General features: G+C 47.0%; 1 long non-coding RNA gene across 1 annotated transcript in view; it reads right to left on the reverse strand.

The window, feature by feature from the left end:
- The window catches only part of LOC138453542 (uncharacterized), a 163611-nt gene that overhangs the window by 126818 nt on the left and 18850 nt on the right, over nt 1-17943 (reverse strand). The gene's annotated exons all lie outside the window — the stretch shown is intronic.

Raw genomic sequence — 17943 nt, forward strand, 5'->3', positions numbered from 1 at the left:
TTATGTATCCGATGCCAAGTTTTGGGTAGTCGAATCTTATAGGCCATAGGTCCTACTGCCCTGAGAACTAGAAAAGGCCCAAAATACCCTGGTGAGAGTTTAGTGGGGGCCAGATGTTTCAGCAAGTGTTTAGAAAAAAGCAACACTTGATCACCAAGTTTAAAGTTGGATTAGTGGGAATGTTTTCTGTCCGCTTGTAGCTTGACTTTGGCCCTGGTTGAGGGTGGAAATGGCCTTCATGTGATTCTCTTGAATCTCTTTTACCAAAGAATCCACTGAAGGGATTTTTGTAGAGGAAGGAATGTTAGAAGGGAAGACAGAAGGATGGAATCCGTAGGAACAGTAGAATGGTGACATTTGAATGGCTAAATGAGATGCGTTATTGTATGCGAATTCTGCATAGGGTAGCAGGGTACTCCAATTGTCTTGGGATGCGGACACAAAACAGCGGAGGTATTGCTCCAAGGATTGGTTGAGTCTCTCTGTGTGGCCATTAGATTGGGGATGGTAGCCAGATGTTAGATTCTGCTGTATACCCAAGGAGCGACATAAAAATTTCCAGAAGGCTGAGATGTATTGTGGTCCTCGATCTGACAAAATACTCTTGGGTAATCCGTGCAAACGAAAAATAGTTTGCAGAAAACAGGAAGCCATTTGTGCTGAAGGTAGTTTTGTTAAGGGAATGAAGTGTGCGATCTTCATCATGGAATCTATTGTCACCATTATGGTAGTGTATTGAGAAGAAGGAGGTAGGTCCGTAATGAAATCCGTGGATATTTTTTCCCAAGGCTGGGATGGCAATGACGGTTGCATTAGCTTCCCCATGGGTCGAGTATGAGGGCTTTTTGATTGGCTACAAATGGCACAGGATGCTATGTAACCTTTTATATCTTTGTGCATAAGAGGCCACCAGAAATATTGATGGATTAACTCGTAAGTGGTTGTCTGTCCGCGATGCCCTGCTGTTTTGTGGTCGTGACAAAGTTGAAGAATATGTGACCGTAGGCCTTTGGATGGTAGGTACAATTTTCCTGAATGATTACAAAGCTCCTTTTCTTGTACCAGTTGATATTGCTGTATCTCTTCGGGAGTGACGTTTTTGCTGTTCTTAACCTCTTGGAAGGAGGAGGAGGAGATGTAGTAAATGAAAGGCGTCTGAGGTAACATCTTTTCACTCGCAGAAAGAGATCTGTCTTCAGATAGACTATGTGACAACGCATCCGCGATCTGATTGCTAGTTCCTGGGATAAAAGTCATGACCATGTCATATGAAGAAAATAAATTAGCCCACCTAGCCTGGCGTGAGTTCTGACATTCAAAGTTTTGTAGAGATTTTAGGTTTCGGTGGTCTGTTCTGAGTAGAATGGGGTGCCGAGCTCCTAGTAGTAAATGTCTCCATTCTGAACATGTTTTCTTCATGGCCAATAGCTCCTTCTCCAGTACGGTATAATTACATTTGGCTGGAGTGAGGGTTTTTGACATATAGGCAACTGGGTGTTCTGTACCATTGGATGATGTCTGTTTAAGAACACCTCCTATAGCTGGAAATGAGGCATCTGTCTCCAGTATGAAGGGTCTACTTTGGTCTGGCAACCTTAGGATAGGGGCCGTCGAAAAGGCGGTTTTGAGGGTCTCAAAGGCATGTTGTGCTTCAGGGATCCAACAATATTTCTTCCCTTTTTGCAATAATGTCGTGAAGGGTTTCATTACTGCAGAGAATCTTGGAATGAATTTCCGGTAAAAATTTGAAAACCCCAGAAATCTTTGTATTTCCTTGGTATTATGAGGGGGTTTCCAGTCAATAGTAGCCTTAACCTTTCTGGAATCCATTGCAGCTCCCTCTGAGGAAAGGATAAAACCTAAGTAAGGGATACTGGATTGATGGAAAGAACACTTTTCGATCTTGGCAAAAAGAGGATTCTTTTGTAATCTTCATAAAACTTCTGTCACATGTTTAACATGTTCGTGAGGGTCTTTTGAAAAGATGAGTATATCGTCAAGAAAGACTATGAGAGAATGTAACAAAGGATCTGCAAATGTGTGGTTGACAAAGCGTTGAAATATGGAAGGAGCATTAGCTAGCCCGAAGGGCATTACTCGATACTCGTAATGTCCAAATGGCGTACGAAAGGCGGTTTTCCATTTGTCACCAGGTTTAATTCTGATCAGATGATACACCCCTCTAAAAGGTCCAATTTGGTCAATATAGTGGCCACTCTGACAGCTTCCAAAATGTCTTGGATCAATGAAAGAGGGTAGCGGTCTTTGCAAGTGATCTTATTCAGCCCTCTATAGTCAATAAATGGTCTTAATTCCTTGCTGTCCTTTGGAATAAAGAACAATGAAGCTCCTGCAGGACTCTTGGATTCAGTAATAAGCCCATGCTTAAGATTGGCTTGAAGGTAGTCTTTCAATGCTTCCTTTTCTGGTTCCGAGAGGGTATACATCTGCCCAAACGGTTCTTGTGCCTCAGGAAAAATGTCAATAGAACAATCATCTTGACGATGAGGAGGTAGTTCTTTGAATTCTTTGTCAGAAAATATGTCTTGGAAGTCAGGATAACATTCTGGTAATAGATTGAGATTTGATATCACTGATGTGTCAGAAGAAGTACTTTCTTTAGATGGGGAAGTGAATAACCCTATAGCTCTTTGGTGAAGGCAGTTAGTCACACAATGTTCAGACCCCAAAAAGAGTTCCTGCAGTCCAATTTATGAAGGGATTATGTTTAACTAGACAGGGAAGTCCAAGGATGAGAGGATAATGAGCGGCCTTAATCAGGTCAAAGACAATCTTTTCTTGATGGGACTTGAGCTTTAGAATGACTTCCTCAGAGTTCTCTTTTATAGGACCAGACAGTAGGGGCGTTCCATCGACCCCTTCAACAGGAACGGCCACCTCCTTGGTTCTCCTGGGAATGGAATGTTGGCTAGCCCATTCTGCATCCATAAATACTCCTGCAGCTCCGCAATCAATAAGTGCCGGGATCCCGGGAAAGCTCTTGTCATGAAGTACTAGAGTTACCGGGAGTACGATCATGTTTTGAGAAGTGGGAAGACATCCAAGGGAACTACTGGCGCGATACCCGCTCATGGTCCCTTTCATGGGCGAGTATTGAAGTTTCCCGAGCGTTGGAGGAATCAGGGAGCACTCGGTGATCGTGTGTTTGTCCGAACCGCAGTACATGCAAAGACCTAAGGTCTTGCGTTGAAGCCTTTCTTCGGAGGACAGTGGACCTCTAGTTGCTCCCAATTGCATAGGTTCTCCATCTTCTGATCCTCGAGGTCTTTCAGGACGAATTGGCTGAGAAGCTTGACAACTTCGAGATTTGCGTTTCTCGTTATTTCTCTCCTGTACACCATAATCCATCTGGAGTACAAGTGAAATCATTTCTGCGAGGTTAGGGGGTTGTGGTACCCGGGAAATTTCATCCTTTAATCAATCACACAGGTTTCTCCGAAATATGATAATTAAGGCATTGTCAGACCATACAGTTTCTGCTGCTAATTGTTTGAATTGCGTAATGGAGGAGAGAATCTCGGTGTTGCCTTGGCGTAGGTCGAGTAACTGCTCTTGAGCCGCGACCACCAATTCTCGTCTTCCAAACATTGCTTGTACACCATTTGTGAATCCATCAACTGGTTGTTTGTGGTGACCAGGGGCGTAGCCCATGCTAGAGCATTACCAGACATGTTTGATATCATTTAACTAACCTTCTCTCTACTGTAGGAAAAAATGTAAGTTTAAGAGAAAACTTCACGGTCCAGGAGTCCAGGTATTCCTCAAGTTTCTTGGGATTACCATCGTATTTGCCCATAGGTAATGCCCCGGGGGGTATTTCAGAGCGTGAGGTAACCAATTGTCGCAACAGTTGGTTTTCATTCTTTAGAGTCTGCATCTCTGTATTTAAGGTTTGGACTGCCGATATCAGCTGTTGCACTTGTTGATCCATCTTCCTATGGCGTTGCTATCTGTAACAATACTAGATAGTTTGAAGTACTCACGGGAAATACTGACGATATAAGTTTGCTTCTTTTGAAGAAAATGGTATGCCTCCCTCAAGTCTCTAATGAGGCCAATGATTGGACTCAGAGACCGGAGGGCGGCATCCACGGGAAACCCTACGGGGAAAAAACCTGTGAGATGCCATCACGGAGTCCAAGGATGAGGAAAAACAGAAGGTCTCTTTTGACAATAACATTATGTTTTCCGAGCATACCTACCAACTCATGTAGCTTCCTGTAAAGGTCTACCATTACTGGTGCACCATGGGAAAGTTTACAAGGCACTTAGTAGACCTACATGCACCAGGTTTCTTTTTGTAAAGAATTTTGTGCAAGCTCGGGAAGTAGGGCAATGGTCAAAAGGAGCATTAGGTGTTTAAATAATGAACAATTTGTAAACCAATCAAATAGAAAGGTTTGATTTCCCCCCTGAAGCACTCCCTTGTGCACCCTCTTCTTAAGAAACCCTCTGCCAACCCTTCCTGCCCAGCTAGCCATCGTCCAATCTCCATCACTCCTTTTTCCTGGGCAAACTCCTGGAAACGCTGCCCATCTCCCAGCTTAATCTTCACACTGAATCTGTTGGTTGTCTCCATGACCATCAGTCTGGCTTCAGAGCTGCCAGAAGCACGGAAACTGCTCTTCTTAATTTTTTCCAAATATATTTTTATTGATTTTATACACATCATATAACTTGTGGCATATGAGTTGAGAGCGCTACGAGCAGCGTTACAGTGCTTATCAATACGTGTAATAAACAGAAGGAAAAAAACCCATCAACAACAACAGGTCAGAGAAATGTTTGTGGGGAGGGTCAGGAGGGGGGAGGTGCGAAGATAGTAGTTCTCCGTTGCGAAGATAGTAGTTCTCTGTTGGGTGAAGATGAGCAGGGGGATTGTTCATGCTTCGGACTCTTGGAGGGGGCGGAAGAAGGGTTCCACAGAGGCCTGGACTTCCATGGTTTTGTCTCTGGGCTCTCGATCGGGGGGGGGAATCCCAGTCAACACCTCTGTTGTGCCCCTCCACCCTACTTTATCAGTCGACTTTATCCATCCATCGTAGAGCAGGTGGTTGTCCGGCCAGGCCTGGGTATTTCTGAGTATAGTCCAGGAAAGGGGCCCACGTCTGGAAGAATTTTTTCCGCTGCAATTATGTCCCAGCATTTCATCCACCACATTTGTACTGCCGGGCCATATGGGTTTTTCCAAAGCCTAGCCACAGAAATCTTTGCAGCCGTCAGCAGATGGGTGCATAGTTCAGCTCTGTGCCCCGATAGAGGGAATTGGCCCTCGCCACTTGATCCTAGTAGGACAATACCCGGGTCCCATGGGATTCTCAGGCCTGTGATCTTGTTGATTTGGTCTAAAAATTGGATGGCTTTGGGGCATGTCCAGAACAGGTGGTATAGTGTGCCTTTGTCTGGGCATCCTCTCCAGCACGTCGATGGGATTGACGGATTGCATTTATTGAGCGTTTCTGGGGTCCGGTACCATCTGTAAAATACCTTGAATGCCCCCTCCTTATTGGATACACATTTCGAGCTTCTATGTGCTCTCGTCCAGACGTGGTCCCACTCCTCCGGTTCAATGGGCCTCCAATGTCTTTCTCCCATTTGAGCATGTACGGCTCCTTCCGGGTCGGGTCCGTTCTGTCGAGGATCTTGTAGAGGGTTGATATTCTGCCCTTTGGGGGGGGATGCTGTGAGGGTGAGTTCCAGGGCTGTGAGGTCTCTGCTTCAGAGGTGCTTCATGTCCCTGCTCGAGAGCCAGTGACGAAGCTGGGTGTATCTGAACCTCTCATTTTCCGGAACGTTAAATTTCATCTTGCAGGCCTCGAAATCCAGAGGGTTTCCTTCCTCATAGAAGTCTTGCACCCTCTCCAGTCCTCCTCCTATCCACCTCATGAAGTTCTTGGGGTTGTAGCCCGGTGTGAATTCCGGGTTCCTCCAGACCGGGGTGAGTGGGCTTGTTGTGCTGCACACTTTCCACAGCCGTGCCGCCTTCCTCCAGCTCGCCACCGTGTTTTCGGGTGCCGACAGCGGCCCCCTGCCCTCACATTCGCTGGGGCGTTTTGGGGTGGAGGACAGCCAGGCGAACGCATACGAGAGCTGCGCAGCCAGGATATATCTGGCAACATCAGGTGCCCCCAATTCTCCCATCGCCCGTCCTCTGAGCATGAGTCTCCTTGGGATTCGTGGCGGTTTACCTTCCCATATATACCTCAATGTTATTTTGCAACTTCTGGACAGCTTGTTTCGGGATAGTGGTGGGTAAGGCTGAGCACTGGTAAAGAAGTCTAGGAATAAGGTTCATTTTCAGGGCCGTGATTTTCCCGAACCAGGAGATCTCTTGTTTCTGCCATAGTATCAGGTCGCTCTTGAATTCTTTAAGAAGCGCCGGGAAGTTGGCTTCGTATACTCTACTGGGTGCGCATGGCAGCTGGACCACTAAGTATGGTAGTTGCTTTTTCGCCCAGGGTATCAGATATTCCTTTTCCAAGTCTGTAGTTAGAGATCGAGGCAGGTTAATGCTCAGTGCTGTCGATTTGGATAGATTGACCTTGAATCCCAATGCTTCCCCAAATTCCATCAATTCCCTCCATAGGGCCTCATAGATTCCCTTGGCTTAGTCAGCGTGAGGAGAACGTCATCGACGTACATGGTGGCTTTATATGTTTGGGCCTGGATTGTCAGGCCTTGGATCTCTGCATTCTGTCGTACCCTGTTCGCGAATGGCTCCATGGAGAGGGCGAAGATTAGGGGTGACAGGGGACATCCTTGCCTTGTGCCTCTTGAGATGTTGATTGTGTCAGACCTTGACCCATTGATTCTTAGTCTGGTGGAGGGATGCTGATAGTTTGCTAGTGTCCATTTAATGAAGTTCGGCCCAAAGCCGAAATGTCGTAATGTTTTTCCGATGTAACCCCAATCAAGCAGGTCAAACGCTGTGTGAGTGAGCGTCGAGGGCTAGCACCATCAGTTCCAGCCCCTTCCTGCTGGCTGATTCGATGACGTTTATGGTTCTCCTTATATTATCATGGGTGCTACGGCCAGGAATGAATCCGGTCTGGTCCGGGTGGATAATGGCTGAAAGCAGGGGAGCCAGCCTGGTAGCAAGGGTTTTTGTGAAAATGTTTGCCTCATAGTTCAGGAGGGTGATGGGTCTGTAGGAGGCACAGTGACTCCGGTCCCTTCCAGGTTTCAGTAGCAGCACGGTTAACGACTCTTCCATTGCAGGGGTGGTCGTTCCTGATAATAGGAACGAGTTGAAGAGGGCCGCCAGTTGGAGTGCGAGTATGTATGAGAATTTCTTGTAAAATTGTGCCATGAGCCCATCCAGACCTGGGGTTGAGTTCTTCAGGCCTGCTATGACCTTGCTCACTTCTTCTGCCAAGATAGGGGCTTCTAGAGCCTTGAGTTGCAGGTGTGGGCCATCCGGGTGTGCTCCTGCTAAGTATTTGGCTTGTGCAGGTGCGGCCGTGGGATAACCCGACATAATACCCTTGTGATGTGCTGTCATGATTTCTATTTTCTCCGCATTGGAGTAGCGAGGAGTCCCTTGTGCGTCCTGGAGACATTGGATACTGTTTCTCGATTGCAGCTTTTTCAATTTGTGGACCAGGAGCCGATTTGCTTTGTTGCTGTGCACATAGTAGAACTGTTTGGTATATGTTAGTGCTCTGGCCACCTTGTCTGCTAAGTGCATTTCTAGGGAGTGTTTTGCTTTTTGGAGCACGCGGCTCGCTTTCCTATTCTGGCCTTGTTTGAGGATGCGTTCTGCTTCTCTCACTTCCGCCTCAAGTGCGTCTTGTTGCAGCTTGCGCCGCTGTCTGAGCCAGGAGGTACAGTCGTTTGCTGTGCCCCTTATGACGGGTTTCATGGCGTCCCATATCGTGGCAATGGATGTGTCTTCCGTGGTATTTTCCCTAAAATAGTTTGAGGGCTTCTGCCATTTCCGTTCTGATCGCAATGTCTGTCAGGATCTGGTCCTGTAGTTTCCATTGCCACTGAGGCGGCTCGGGGAAGCTCTCTACCCTCAGATTCACTGCGACTGGTGCGTGGTCCGACAGGGCTCTGTGTCCAATTTGGAAGGATTCGACGCAGGGGATGAGAGCGCTGGAGAGTAGCAGTAGATCGATTCTAGAATGCCCCAGGTGGGCATGGGAGAAGGTATAGTCCCTTGCCCCCATGTTAGCCCATCTCCATGCATCTATAGTGTCGGTTTCCCTCAGGAATTCTGCCATGGCGAGAGCCTTACCAAAGTCCTCCTTGGATGGAGGGAGCGTTTTGTCCAGGTTTGGGTCTGGAGTCAAATTGAAATCAGCCCCTATGAGCAGCCGACCTTCTCCCCCCTCCTCTCCCCCCTTCCCCGTTCTCCCCAATCCGGTGGGACAAATTGCCATTGTTATGGTGGTTCCGTGCAAAGGGTTGAGCCCCTTTTCCTCTCGTGTTTTTCTGCCCGATTCCCCCCTGCTTCCGGCACTCTCCTCAACTCCAGCTCCCCCTCTGACCAGGATGAACCAACAAAAGAAACTAGAACAGAACTTGAAACAGAAAACAAATATCGGTATCCGGACCAGCCTTCTACCAACGGGGCTGTTGGCTGGGCCGTGGCTACAAGCTGGATAGGAGACCAAGGGGTCTCGTGCTGTATAGGTGAAAACAATGCAGTGCAAGAGAGAGCACAGTGGATTACTACAGGGGGAGCTGGAGCTTTCTCCTTAACTATGGTTAAGGAGATTGCTAACTTGGGTTCCTTCCGGTAGGGTCCTGAGCGGCCAGATAGTTTGTGTGGTTCTGGGTTCCCAGTCAGAGCCCCAAGGGGGGCGGGTGTGGTGGGCTTTAGTTGGACAAATGTCTGGGTGCTGTAAATCAAGAAGTCCCAGGCTGCTGAATTCGGTGAGAGCAATTCTCCCAGGTGGAGACACCAGGGTATGGGCGGCTGGGGCCCTCAGCGATTGTTGGTGTCCTTCTCCCTGAAAGACGGGCCATGCACCCTACGACGGCCCACCACCCGGGACCAGGAGCGGACAGACTCACTGTTGGCCCCCTCGGGGGGAGCGGTTCGAGCCCCATTGGACCTCATCCTCCGTGTCCGGGTTCATAAATAGTTCTGCTTCTCGTGGGGAAGGGATTTGCTGCATTTTCCCTTCCCAGGTGAAGGCGAGGCCCGAGGGAAATCTCCAGCGGAAGGGTATCTTGCGATCACGCAGCCAGTCCGCCATTGGTTTGAGAGCTCTTCGTTTAGCCAGGGTAGATGCTGCCAGATCTTGAAAGAGGGCTATCTCTGTATCCCGGAAGCGGATGTGTTCCATGGCCCTGGCCTCTTGCATCATCCCCTCCTTTAGCTTATAGAAATGGACCCTTACTAGAACGTCAGCTACCCCGTTATGACTCTGCCTTGGTCTTGCCCTGTGCACTCTATCGAGCTCCAGGGGGGAGTTATCTGGAAGGGTGATAATATGACGGAGGAGATCGGATACGTATGCTGGGAGGTCTTTCTCCGGAATTGCCGTTGGAATTCCCGGAATTCTGATATTATTCCGCCTCGAGTGGTTTTCAGCATCTTCTTGGTTGGCTTCGAGAGCCTCGCACCTGCGCTCCAAGGCCCTAATTCTGTCAGCTCCTTCTCCAATCTGAACATCCGTGAAGACCTGCTCTCTGACCTTGATTCCAACAGCCCGTGTCCTCATCTTACTTGATCTCACTTCTGCCTTTGACACGGTCAACCATGCCAGCCTGCTCAACCGTCTCCATGACAACCTGGATATCACCGATCAGGCCGTAGCTTGGCTGATCTCCTTCCTCTGCAATCGGCTCTACCAACTTGGGTCCTTCCTCTCCTATATCTCGATCTGTGGTGTTCCCCAGGGGTCTAACCCCTCTCCCTGTCCGTTCAACCAATACCTGGCACTTTTTTCCCACCGCATTGTTGCTCTCTGCCCCAACTTCCAGTGCTATGCGGATGACAACTCATTTTAAGGCCACCTCTTCTCCTGCTCTCATCTCTGACTGTCCGCCATCCAGGAGTGGTGTGCTGCCAATGAGCTCTGCCTCAATGAAAGTAAAACCGAGATTCTCATCATCCGCACACCCGCTCCCTCCTTTCCCGTCACTCTCTGGCCAGCCTCTCTTGGCCCTCTTCCTGCGCCCACATGGAGGCTAAAAACCTCTGGGTAATCTTCGACTCCACACTCGCTTTACATCTCTGAAGTCTCTAAGAAGTCAACACTACCAGCTGCACCTCCTCAGAGGTATTCTTCCTTTCCTTCCCCCAGCAGCTCACTGTCTCCAGAGTTCTCTCTAGGCTGGACTACTGCAACAGCATCTTTCTAAATCTGCCTGCTCATACTCTCCGCCCTCTGCAACGCATCCATAACTGGACTGCGAGACTTGTCCTTGGCCACAAGCCCAGGGATCGTATCTCTCCAGGACTGAAATCTCTTCACTGGCTCCCAGTGGCGGCGAGGATCAAGTTCAAAACCCTCTGCATTGTCCACAAGGCCGCCTGGGACATCAATACCTTCAAATCTCTCTTCCCAAATATCTTCCCCCCATCCGCCTCCAACTCCCTCAGTGTCAGTCGCTTTTCCAAGTAGAGAGTTGGTGGTAGATCTTCTGCTGGGGCCTCCCTCTGTAACAGCCTCTCTGCAACTTGAGGAGAACCATCTCCGGCTCCGGAAGCACCTCAAGACCTTCCTCTTTGCTTCTGCTTTCTCTCCTTCTCTCCCCTGATGATCTCCTGGCTGAATCTGAAACTGCACTGGTTACCTGGCTACCCTCTGAATTCGGGCCCAGGCCCCTCCCCGCCAGTTGCACTCCTGCACTGCCCCTGGCAACCCTCGCACTTGGGGACGGTTTCTGTGTCCCTACTAGTACTTGACCCCCCAATGTCCGCTCCTACCCTTGCACTTGCCACTAGCTGGCCGCACTTTCATTTTATTGTCCTTATTTATTTTACTGTTATCCTAGGCCTGTGTCTAGGTTGGTTCTCAAATTGCATGGTTAGGTGTAGGCCTCTCTCCCACTATACAGGACGCTCAAATCTAGCTGCGTTTAGGTTGATACTCAGATTGCAGCGTTAGGCGTGGGCCTCTTTGCAACTATACAGGACTCTCAAATCTGGGTGTGTAAGTTGATACTCAAATTGCATCGTTAGGCCCTAACTGTGTTTAGGCTGATACTCAAATTGCATTGTTGGGTGTAGGCCTCTCTCCCACTGAAAAGGGCTTCAAATCTGGCTGATAATCAAATTATATATAGGACTAGAGCATTGCTGTACTAGTCTCGAATTCCAACTCTGTTTAGACCTACCTGACACACCTAGAGGGGACAAGACCATGAAATATCAACTCTTCGCCAACACCTCAGAAACCCACATAGACAGCTACCGAACTTAGTCCTATGCCGCCAGACAACCGTATGCCCAGCACCCCCCCACCGAACAGCGCTCCGAGAATTACCCAATCCACCTGAAGAAAAGACAGCACAAAAAGCACCCAAGCTTACTAACATAAGAAACACCAGTACTGCCTAAGCACAAGACACCACAGTCAACCACTCAATCAGCATTTCCACACCGAGCACCAAAATGCCCCGGACCAGGAAGGGGCACCGAGAGCGAGCACAAGATAAGGCCACATTGGACACAGATACACAAATTCAACTTACCCCCACAGCAACAGCCTCCAGCGCAGGAAACACCGGCAAAAACCAACACGACCAGAGCGAAATTCGAAAGGGAAAAATCCTTATATCTCACACCATACCCCGCAACAACCCGAGAACATAGATACCCCAACGACACAGAAATCAAGACACACAAGGAGCAGCCGGAGACAACCAGAAAAAAAGACAAGAGCACCCATGAAGAGTGTGGGAAGACTCTGACCCCATAAATCACAAGAACAGGACGACACCATCAACACACACGGCACACCAGACAAAACACTAATAACCAACAACCCAAACATCAACCTAACTGATCGATCGATTCTATAAAGAAGCTGCCTTCGCCGATCTTCATCCAACCGGCATAAATCGGGAAGCACCTCTATTGAACAGCCAAGCTTTCAATCTAGCAGACAGCTTCAATGAAGATGAAGCCTTCGCTGATCCTCATCCTCCTCCAATCAAGATGCACCACAACCAAACAACTGCAAACCAAAACAAGGAACTACTAACAAGCAAAACCACACCAAAAAGATCCACTGCAACCTAATCAATGCACAGTCAATGTCCAAACATGCCACCAAAATATACGATCTGCGTCGGAGGGATGACATCCTATTTGTAACAGAAACATGGCTAGACGCCAACTACAAGATCTCCCTTAACAACTGTCTGCATGAAAACTTCAAATGCATCCAAACAAACAAAAAAACCAAAAGGGGAAGGCAGGGGGGCAGAGGGGGACAGGCAATCGCCCACAAGGAACACCTGGATATCAAACTGGAAGACCCACTAAACATCGATAAATGCAAATCCTTAATCATACGTCTAGCAGTAAGCCCAAAACAAACCAGAAATTCATAATCTACAGACCATCAACCTACGATGCAACCTTCGTAGACGCCTTGACGGAAGCAATCACCATCCTAGACATCAAACGCAATCACCTGATCGGCCTCGAGATTTCAACACCTGGTTCGAAGAAGAAACCACAACCACACAAAAATCTCTAACTAGCCAATTAGCAGCAATGAATCTACAACAACTAGTCAAAGGAGCAGCCCACTCGTGCAGGGCATACACTTGACGCAATCGTCGCAAACAACTTACCACGGCACCCTCAATACAAATACTCTGGAGTGACCACCTCATCATCCACTTAGTAATCAAAATGATCACTCCAGTAAATAGGCAACCAGACAAAACACCATGAAAAGAAACTGGAGAACCATCAAAAACTCCAATCTAATTGAACTCCTGGAGCTCAGCAAACCACACCCAACAGTTATGGAAGAAGGTGACCTGTACAAAAAAAGTAGCCCTGCTGCACTCCTGGATTGTAACAACATCGCCAAAGAAAAACCCTTCACTCCCTCTCATAAAAGGGCAATGGAAAAATGGTTCACCCCATTACTCAGTACCATGAAAAGGAAAAACCGAAAAAGTAGAACTACAAAACGACACTACGAATAAGCTGAAATTCCTACAACACAACCGTGCATACACAAAGGAAATACAAAAGGCAAAGAGGAAACACTACGACAACCGAATCTTTGAAGCACCATCAACTCAGTCTATGAAACTATGCAATGACCTTGCTGACCACTTCAAAAACAAAATGAGCAGCATCCAACAAACCATACAAAGCAGACCATCCGATCTTACTACGATCCCCACCTACACTCAAGAGGAACCCCCCCCAAACTACAAAGCTTTCCAGAAAATCAGTGGAGACCTCTGATGAATCAAAGCAATAACTCTGGGCCTCCCGAAGACCCCTGCCCCCCAGACATATACAACTCGATTCTTAACGCACGCCCATGGAATAAAACAGGAACATCCTCAACCTTTCAATCACAACTGGGAAAGTGCCACAAGCCTTCAAATCAGCATACAACAGGCCACTAATCAAAGATACAGCGGGAACCGTAGAGGACCTTTGTAACTATAGACCCCCATCTCTAACATCCCGTACACAGCAAAGCTGCTTGAAACATACATATACAAAATGACACAAATTCATAGAAGAGCACTCCCTTCTAGACAAGGCACAAGTTGTATTCAGACCAATGAGAGGAACGGAATCAGCTCTCCTCTCAATATGGGACGACCTAAAAATGAACGCAGACTCAGACAACAACACAAACAGAATGGAAACCTTATGTCTGAAACACTTCAAATCTAGCCCAAGAGATTCCACCTGTGGAGTACCACAAGGATCACCCTTCTCCCCACTACTATTCAACATCTACTAATCAGAATCATCAAAAGTTACGGCGTCACCTGCTACAACTACGCCGACGATACACATCTTCAAAATACAAGACAACCTAGAAATAAACTCAGCACTAGAAAACTGCCTCTACGATGTATTGAACTGGATGAACTCCAACTTCCTCAAAATCAACCCAGGCAAAAACAGAAATAACGATTGTCACAAAAAGTAGAGGAGAAAACCACTTCATCCCTTGGCCAAGGGACCTCGGGACAACCCCAGCACCTTCGCCGATTGTAAAAAAACCTGAAGGTCCCGATTGACAATCTCACTTTAGAGCCACATGTAAACGCCCTACTCAAGAAATGCTTCTTTCTCCTGTGAACGGCAAGAGGATCCTACTGTTCCCGCCATTCGCCAACAAAACAACCACCATCGCTCTCGTAAGGTCTAGAGTAGACAAGGCATGCCTACGTATAGGCTGTTGGCGTAAACGACTTTTTAAAAAACTACAACGCATACAAAATGCAGCAGACAGACTGCTTCTGAAACTACCCAGAAGAGAACACACCACATCAGCGCTAAAAACACTACATTGGCTACCAATAAAACAAATTCAAAACAACGTGCATCACGCACAGAGCAGTACACAATCAAGGCGCCGAGTTCCTGAGAGACAAACTGCACCTACATCAACCAACAAGAACACTCAGATCAAGCAATGACATCCGCCTGGAACGGAAACCCTACAATAAAAGAAAACTCAAGAGTATCCTCTTTCTCCAGCCAAGCACCGAAAAACTGGAACGCCTTTCCAAAATACATACGTAACACAAGAAACCACCTAACATTCAGGAAACTACTCAAAACCTGGCTCTTCACATAATAACTAGAAGACTGCCCACAGGGACACACACCCCTAAAACATTGATAAACACAGAGACAGACCCTGATCCGCACCAAGCAATCGACTGGGAAAAGACCCTAAGGAAAATACTCGACGGCATACCAAACGACTAACCGAGCGACAGCCGTAATAGGACACAAAAGACTGAATACATAGCAAGACGAAGACACCAGGACGACTCTTCAATAGCACCCTGGCCTAAACCATAGCCATGCCAAACAGACCTAGTCACGGCAGATGGCAAGGGAATAGAGAACTCCCATCCATTAGCTCCAACCAGAGGGTGAGAAACAGAAATAAGCATTTCACATTACACAATGCTCATCAAGATACAGCAGGAAGCACTATGTGCCATCACACACAAACAACAACCAAACAATAGCTCTTAAGGAAGTCACCCTACGAAAAACCGAAGGACTAACTGAAAGATAGTCATGATAGGAGGAAACTAACGAAACGACTGAATACACAGGCTGACCAAGACGGAAGCACTAGGTCGCCTTATTAACAGAACCCTGACCCTGATCCATTCCTAGCTCCGACTGACCACTGTCAAAATAGATAAGAAAATAGGTAGCACCAACCTAAGCTGCCCACCTGAAGGAAAGGCTCAGACACACCTATTACTCTCTAGAACACAGCTGGGTCTGCACCACAACATCACACTCCACAGCGAGACAGACTTTAAGGAATCAGCAACAACCTCACCCACAGGGATATAGCTCAAATGGAACCGGAAGTATCAGAATCAGGATACAGACCCCACTAACCGAATCTCCAAAATCTCTGCATACTCAAGCCACATAAAACTACACAACCATTTCTCTCCCAGCAATCCGCACGCACTTTACCATACCACACCAAAAACAGCACCTACAGTACGCATGGTCTAGCCCAATCCGATACTTGCACCAAAGCCCAGCACTCAGTGTATACCGAGCTGAAGCCGCCAACAGCACACCACCTCTCCCACTCTCCCCGACTAACCCCAACTGACTGCCTTCCTCTTTACAGATCCACCAGATCGCCTGGGGACCAATTCCGCTGGTGACAGTGCGCTCTGTAAGTACCTTTAACTTAAAATCCTATGTACTGCAGTGCCCCCTCCCCTTTCCCCCTGCACTTTTCCACTTCCCCTCCCTCCTGCACTTGCGCAATCCTAATGTCATCTGGCCTCGTAGGATCGCTGTCTGTCTTCCCTCTCGTTTCCCCTCCCTTGCCTCGTCGCGCCTTGAAGCACTTGTGTATAGGCGCGTTATAAATGCCATATCAATGCAAATGTTCCAGATGGAATTCAGGTACCAAAAATAAAGATAGATTTTGACGAGTAGGATCTAAAGGCAGATACGGTTTTCACCCTTTCATTAATGTAAGCGTTACATTATCCCACTCATGCATCTTTGCAGGAGCTATGGCATGTCCATCCACCCAAACAGCTCGAATCTACATTTCCGCAGGCCTAAAATCAATTCTCAGCCGTGCTCAACCCCTGACTGGAGGGGGACAGAATGCCCAAGACCCCCAATTTCTATCTTTTTTAAGACGTGCTCCTCAACTGTGCAGATGAGACGACCGTAAAAGACAAATAATTGGCCAACATCTATTATAGTTTGTAGTGCGCACACTATACATTCCATTGCCAAAATAAAGATGTTATTGCCAATTACTCTTACCAGTCTTTTCATTGGGGTATTAACTCAGAAGCCACTTATGTAGACAGCTCGACTCCCCAGGCATACGAGGAAAATTCCTTAGCTGAAACACATGGTGAACGGTCAATGGCAGCCCCTTACTGAAAGGAAGCATTCTTTCCGAGAGCCCCAGGCTCCCACGCCCCACCACCAATCATAGGATAAGAGGAACCAGTAAAGCACAACACTCATTAAGGGGAGGCCAAATTGTTTATTTTTTAATTTAGTAGTAGCCAATTTTTATGTGGGGATATCTGTCCATACTACTGCATTCTCTTCGACATCCATTAAGTGAAACATTGCAAATGGCTGGAGTTTCCATCAGCCGCACTCCGGTCGGGCTGTTGATTTGGTAGGTTTAAGACACTGTGCATTGCTCCTTATTTTGTTATTGTCCAGATAAGGTAACAAAAACATCACATTAATTCTCAAATTCAGTGCCATGTTGCGACTGCCACCAATCGTGTGGCAGGCTGCAGTCGTTTTCTGAAGTGCATTAGAACGGCTGTGCAGATTTCAACCGACATCTTGAGACTGTTAAAAGTAACTTAGTGCCATGTGCAAAAGTATTAACTTCATGTAGTTGCGCACATTGAAAATTCACAGTTCTAAGAAACTGCCTTCCGACAGTCCAAAATACATACTTCATAACAAAACTGTACGTAACGCATATGAACAATATACACAATTTACAGTGTGTACACTATTTACACAACCATAAAAAATATAATACAAGGTATTTCTATACACAAATGAAGGATGGCAGTCTTTGAAAATTCTCCTTGCAACAGAGAAAACAGTGCTTTTCAGGTGAAATTCATGGAGTCTAGAAAATTGTCAATAGCAGGTATGTGCAGTATTCAGCTCAGGACTGGACTTTTAAGAGTGTTTTTAAGTGGAAAGCCATCAGTTCCTTGGACTGGTCGAAATGGTGTACAGGAGTTGCTCCCACCCAATGTCTGGGTGGCTTCGGAAGGACACTGGGAGATGGTGGGTCACTGAATTTAGCACCGGCATAATTTATTTCCTTTCCGATCATTTCAGAAAAAAATAATGCTTTGTTAAATTTGATTCCTCTCAAATTATCAGTGCAGCGCAGAGGTTTCTTCTCCTGCTTGAGAAGAGCATCATAAATTGCGGAGTCTTGCAAGAACGCATTCTCAGTCCTTTTAGCCAATGTAATCTTAATTGATGGCACGTTACATTTGCTTTTTGGTCGGTTAATGTTCAATTGTTCACATTTGTGTATGTTGTGACTAGGCTGGCTGTGTGCAGCTGTCATTTTTTCCAATTTTCCCATCTTGGTTTTTAAAACCTGTGAAACAAACAGAAATTCATATTAACGTCTTCAGCAAACTTGGAACTACCTAAATCCAGCCTTTTTGATCAGCTGAAGAACAGTCAATTCAAAAGGAAAAGCCAAACCTTTTGTAAACCTTTAACTTAAGTGGATAAAA

Source organism: Ambystoma mexicanum, chromosome 4p, assembly GCF_040938575.1.
Source record: "Ambystoma mexicanum isolate Mex_15411 chromosome 4p, UKY_AmexF1_1, whole genome shotgun sequence".
Lineage (NCBI taxonomy): Eukaryota > Metazoa > Chordata > Amphibia > Caudata > Ambystomatidae > Ambystoma > Ambystoma mexicanum.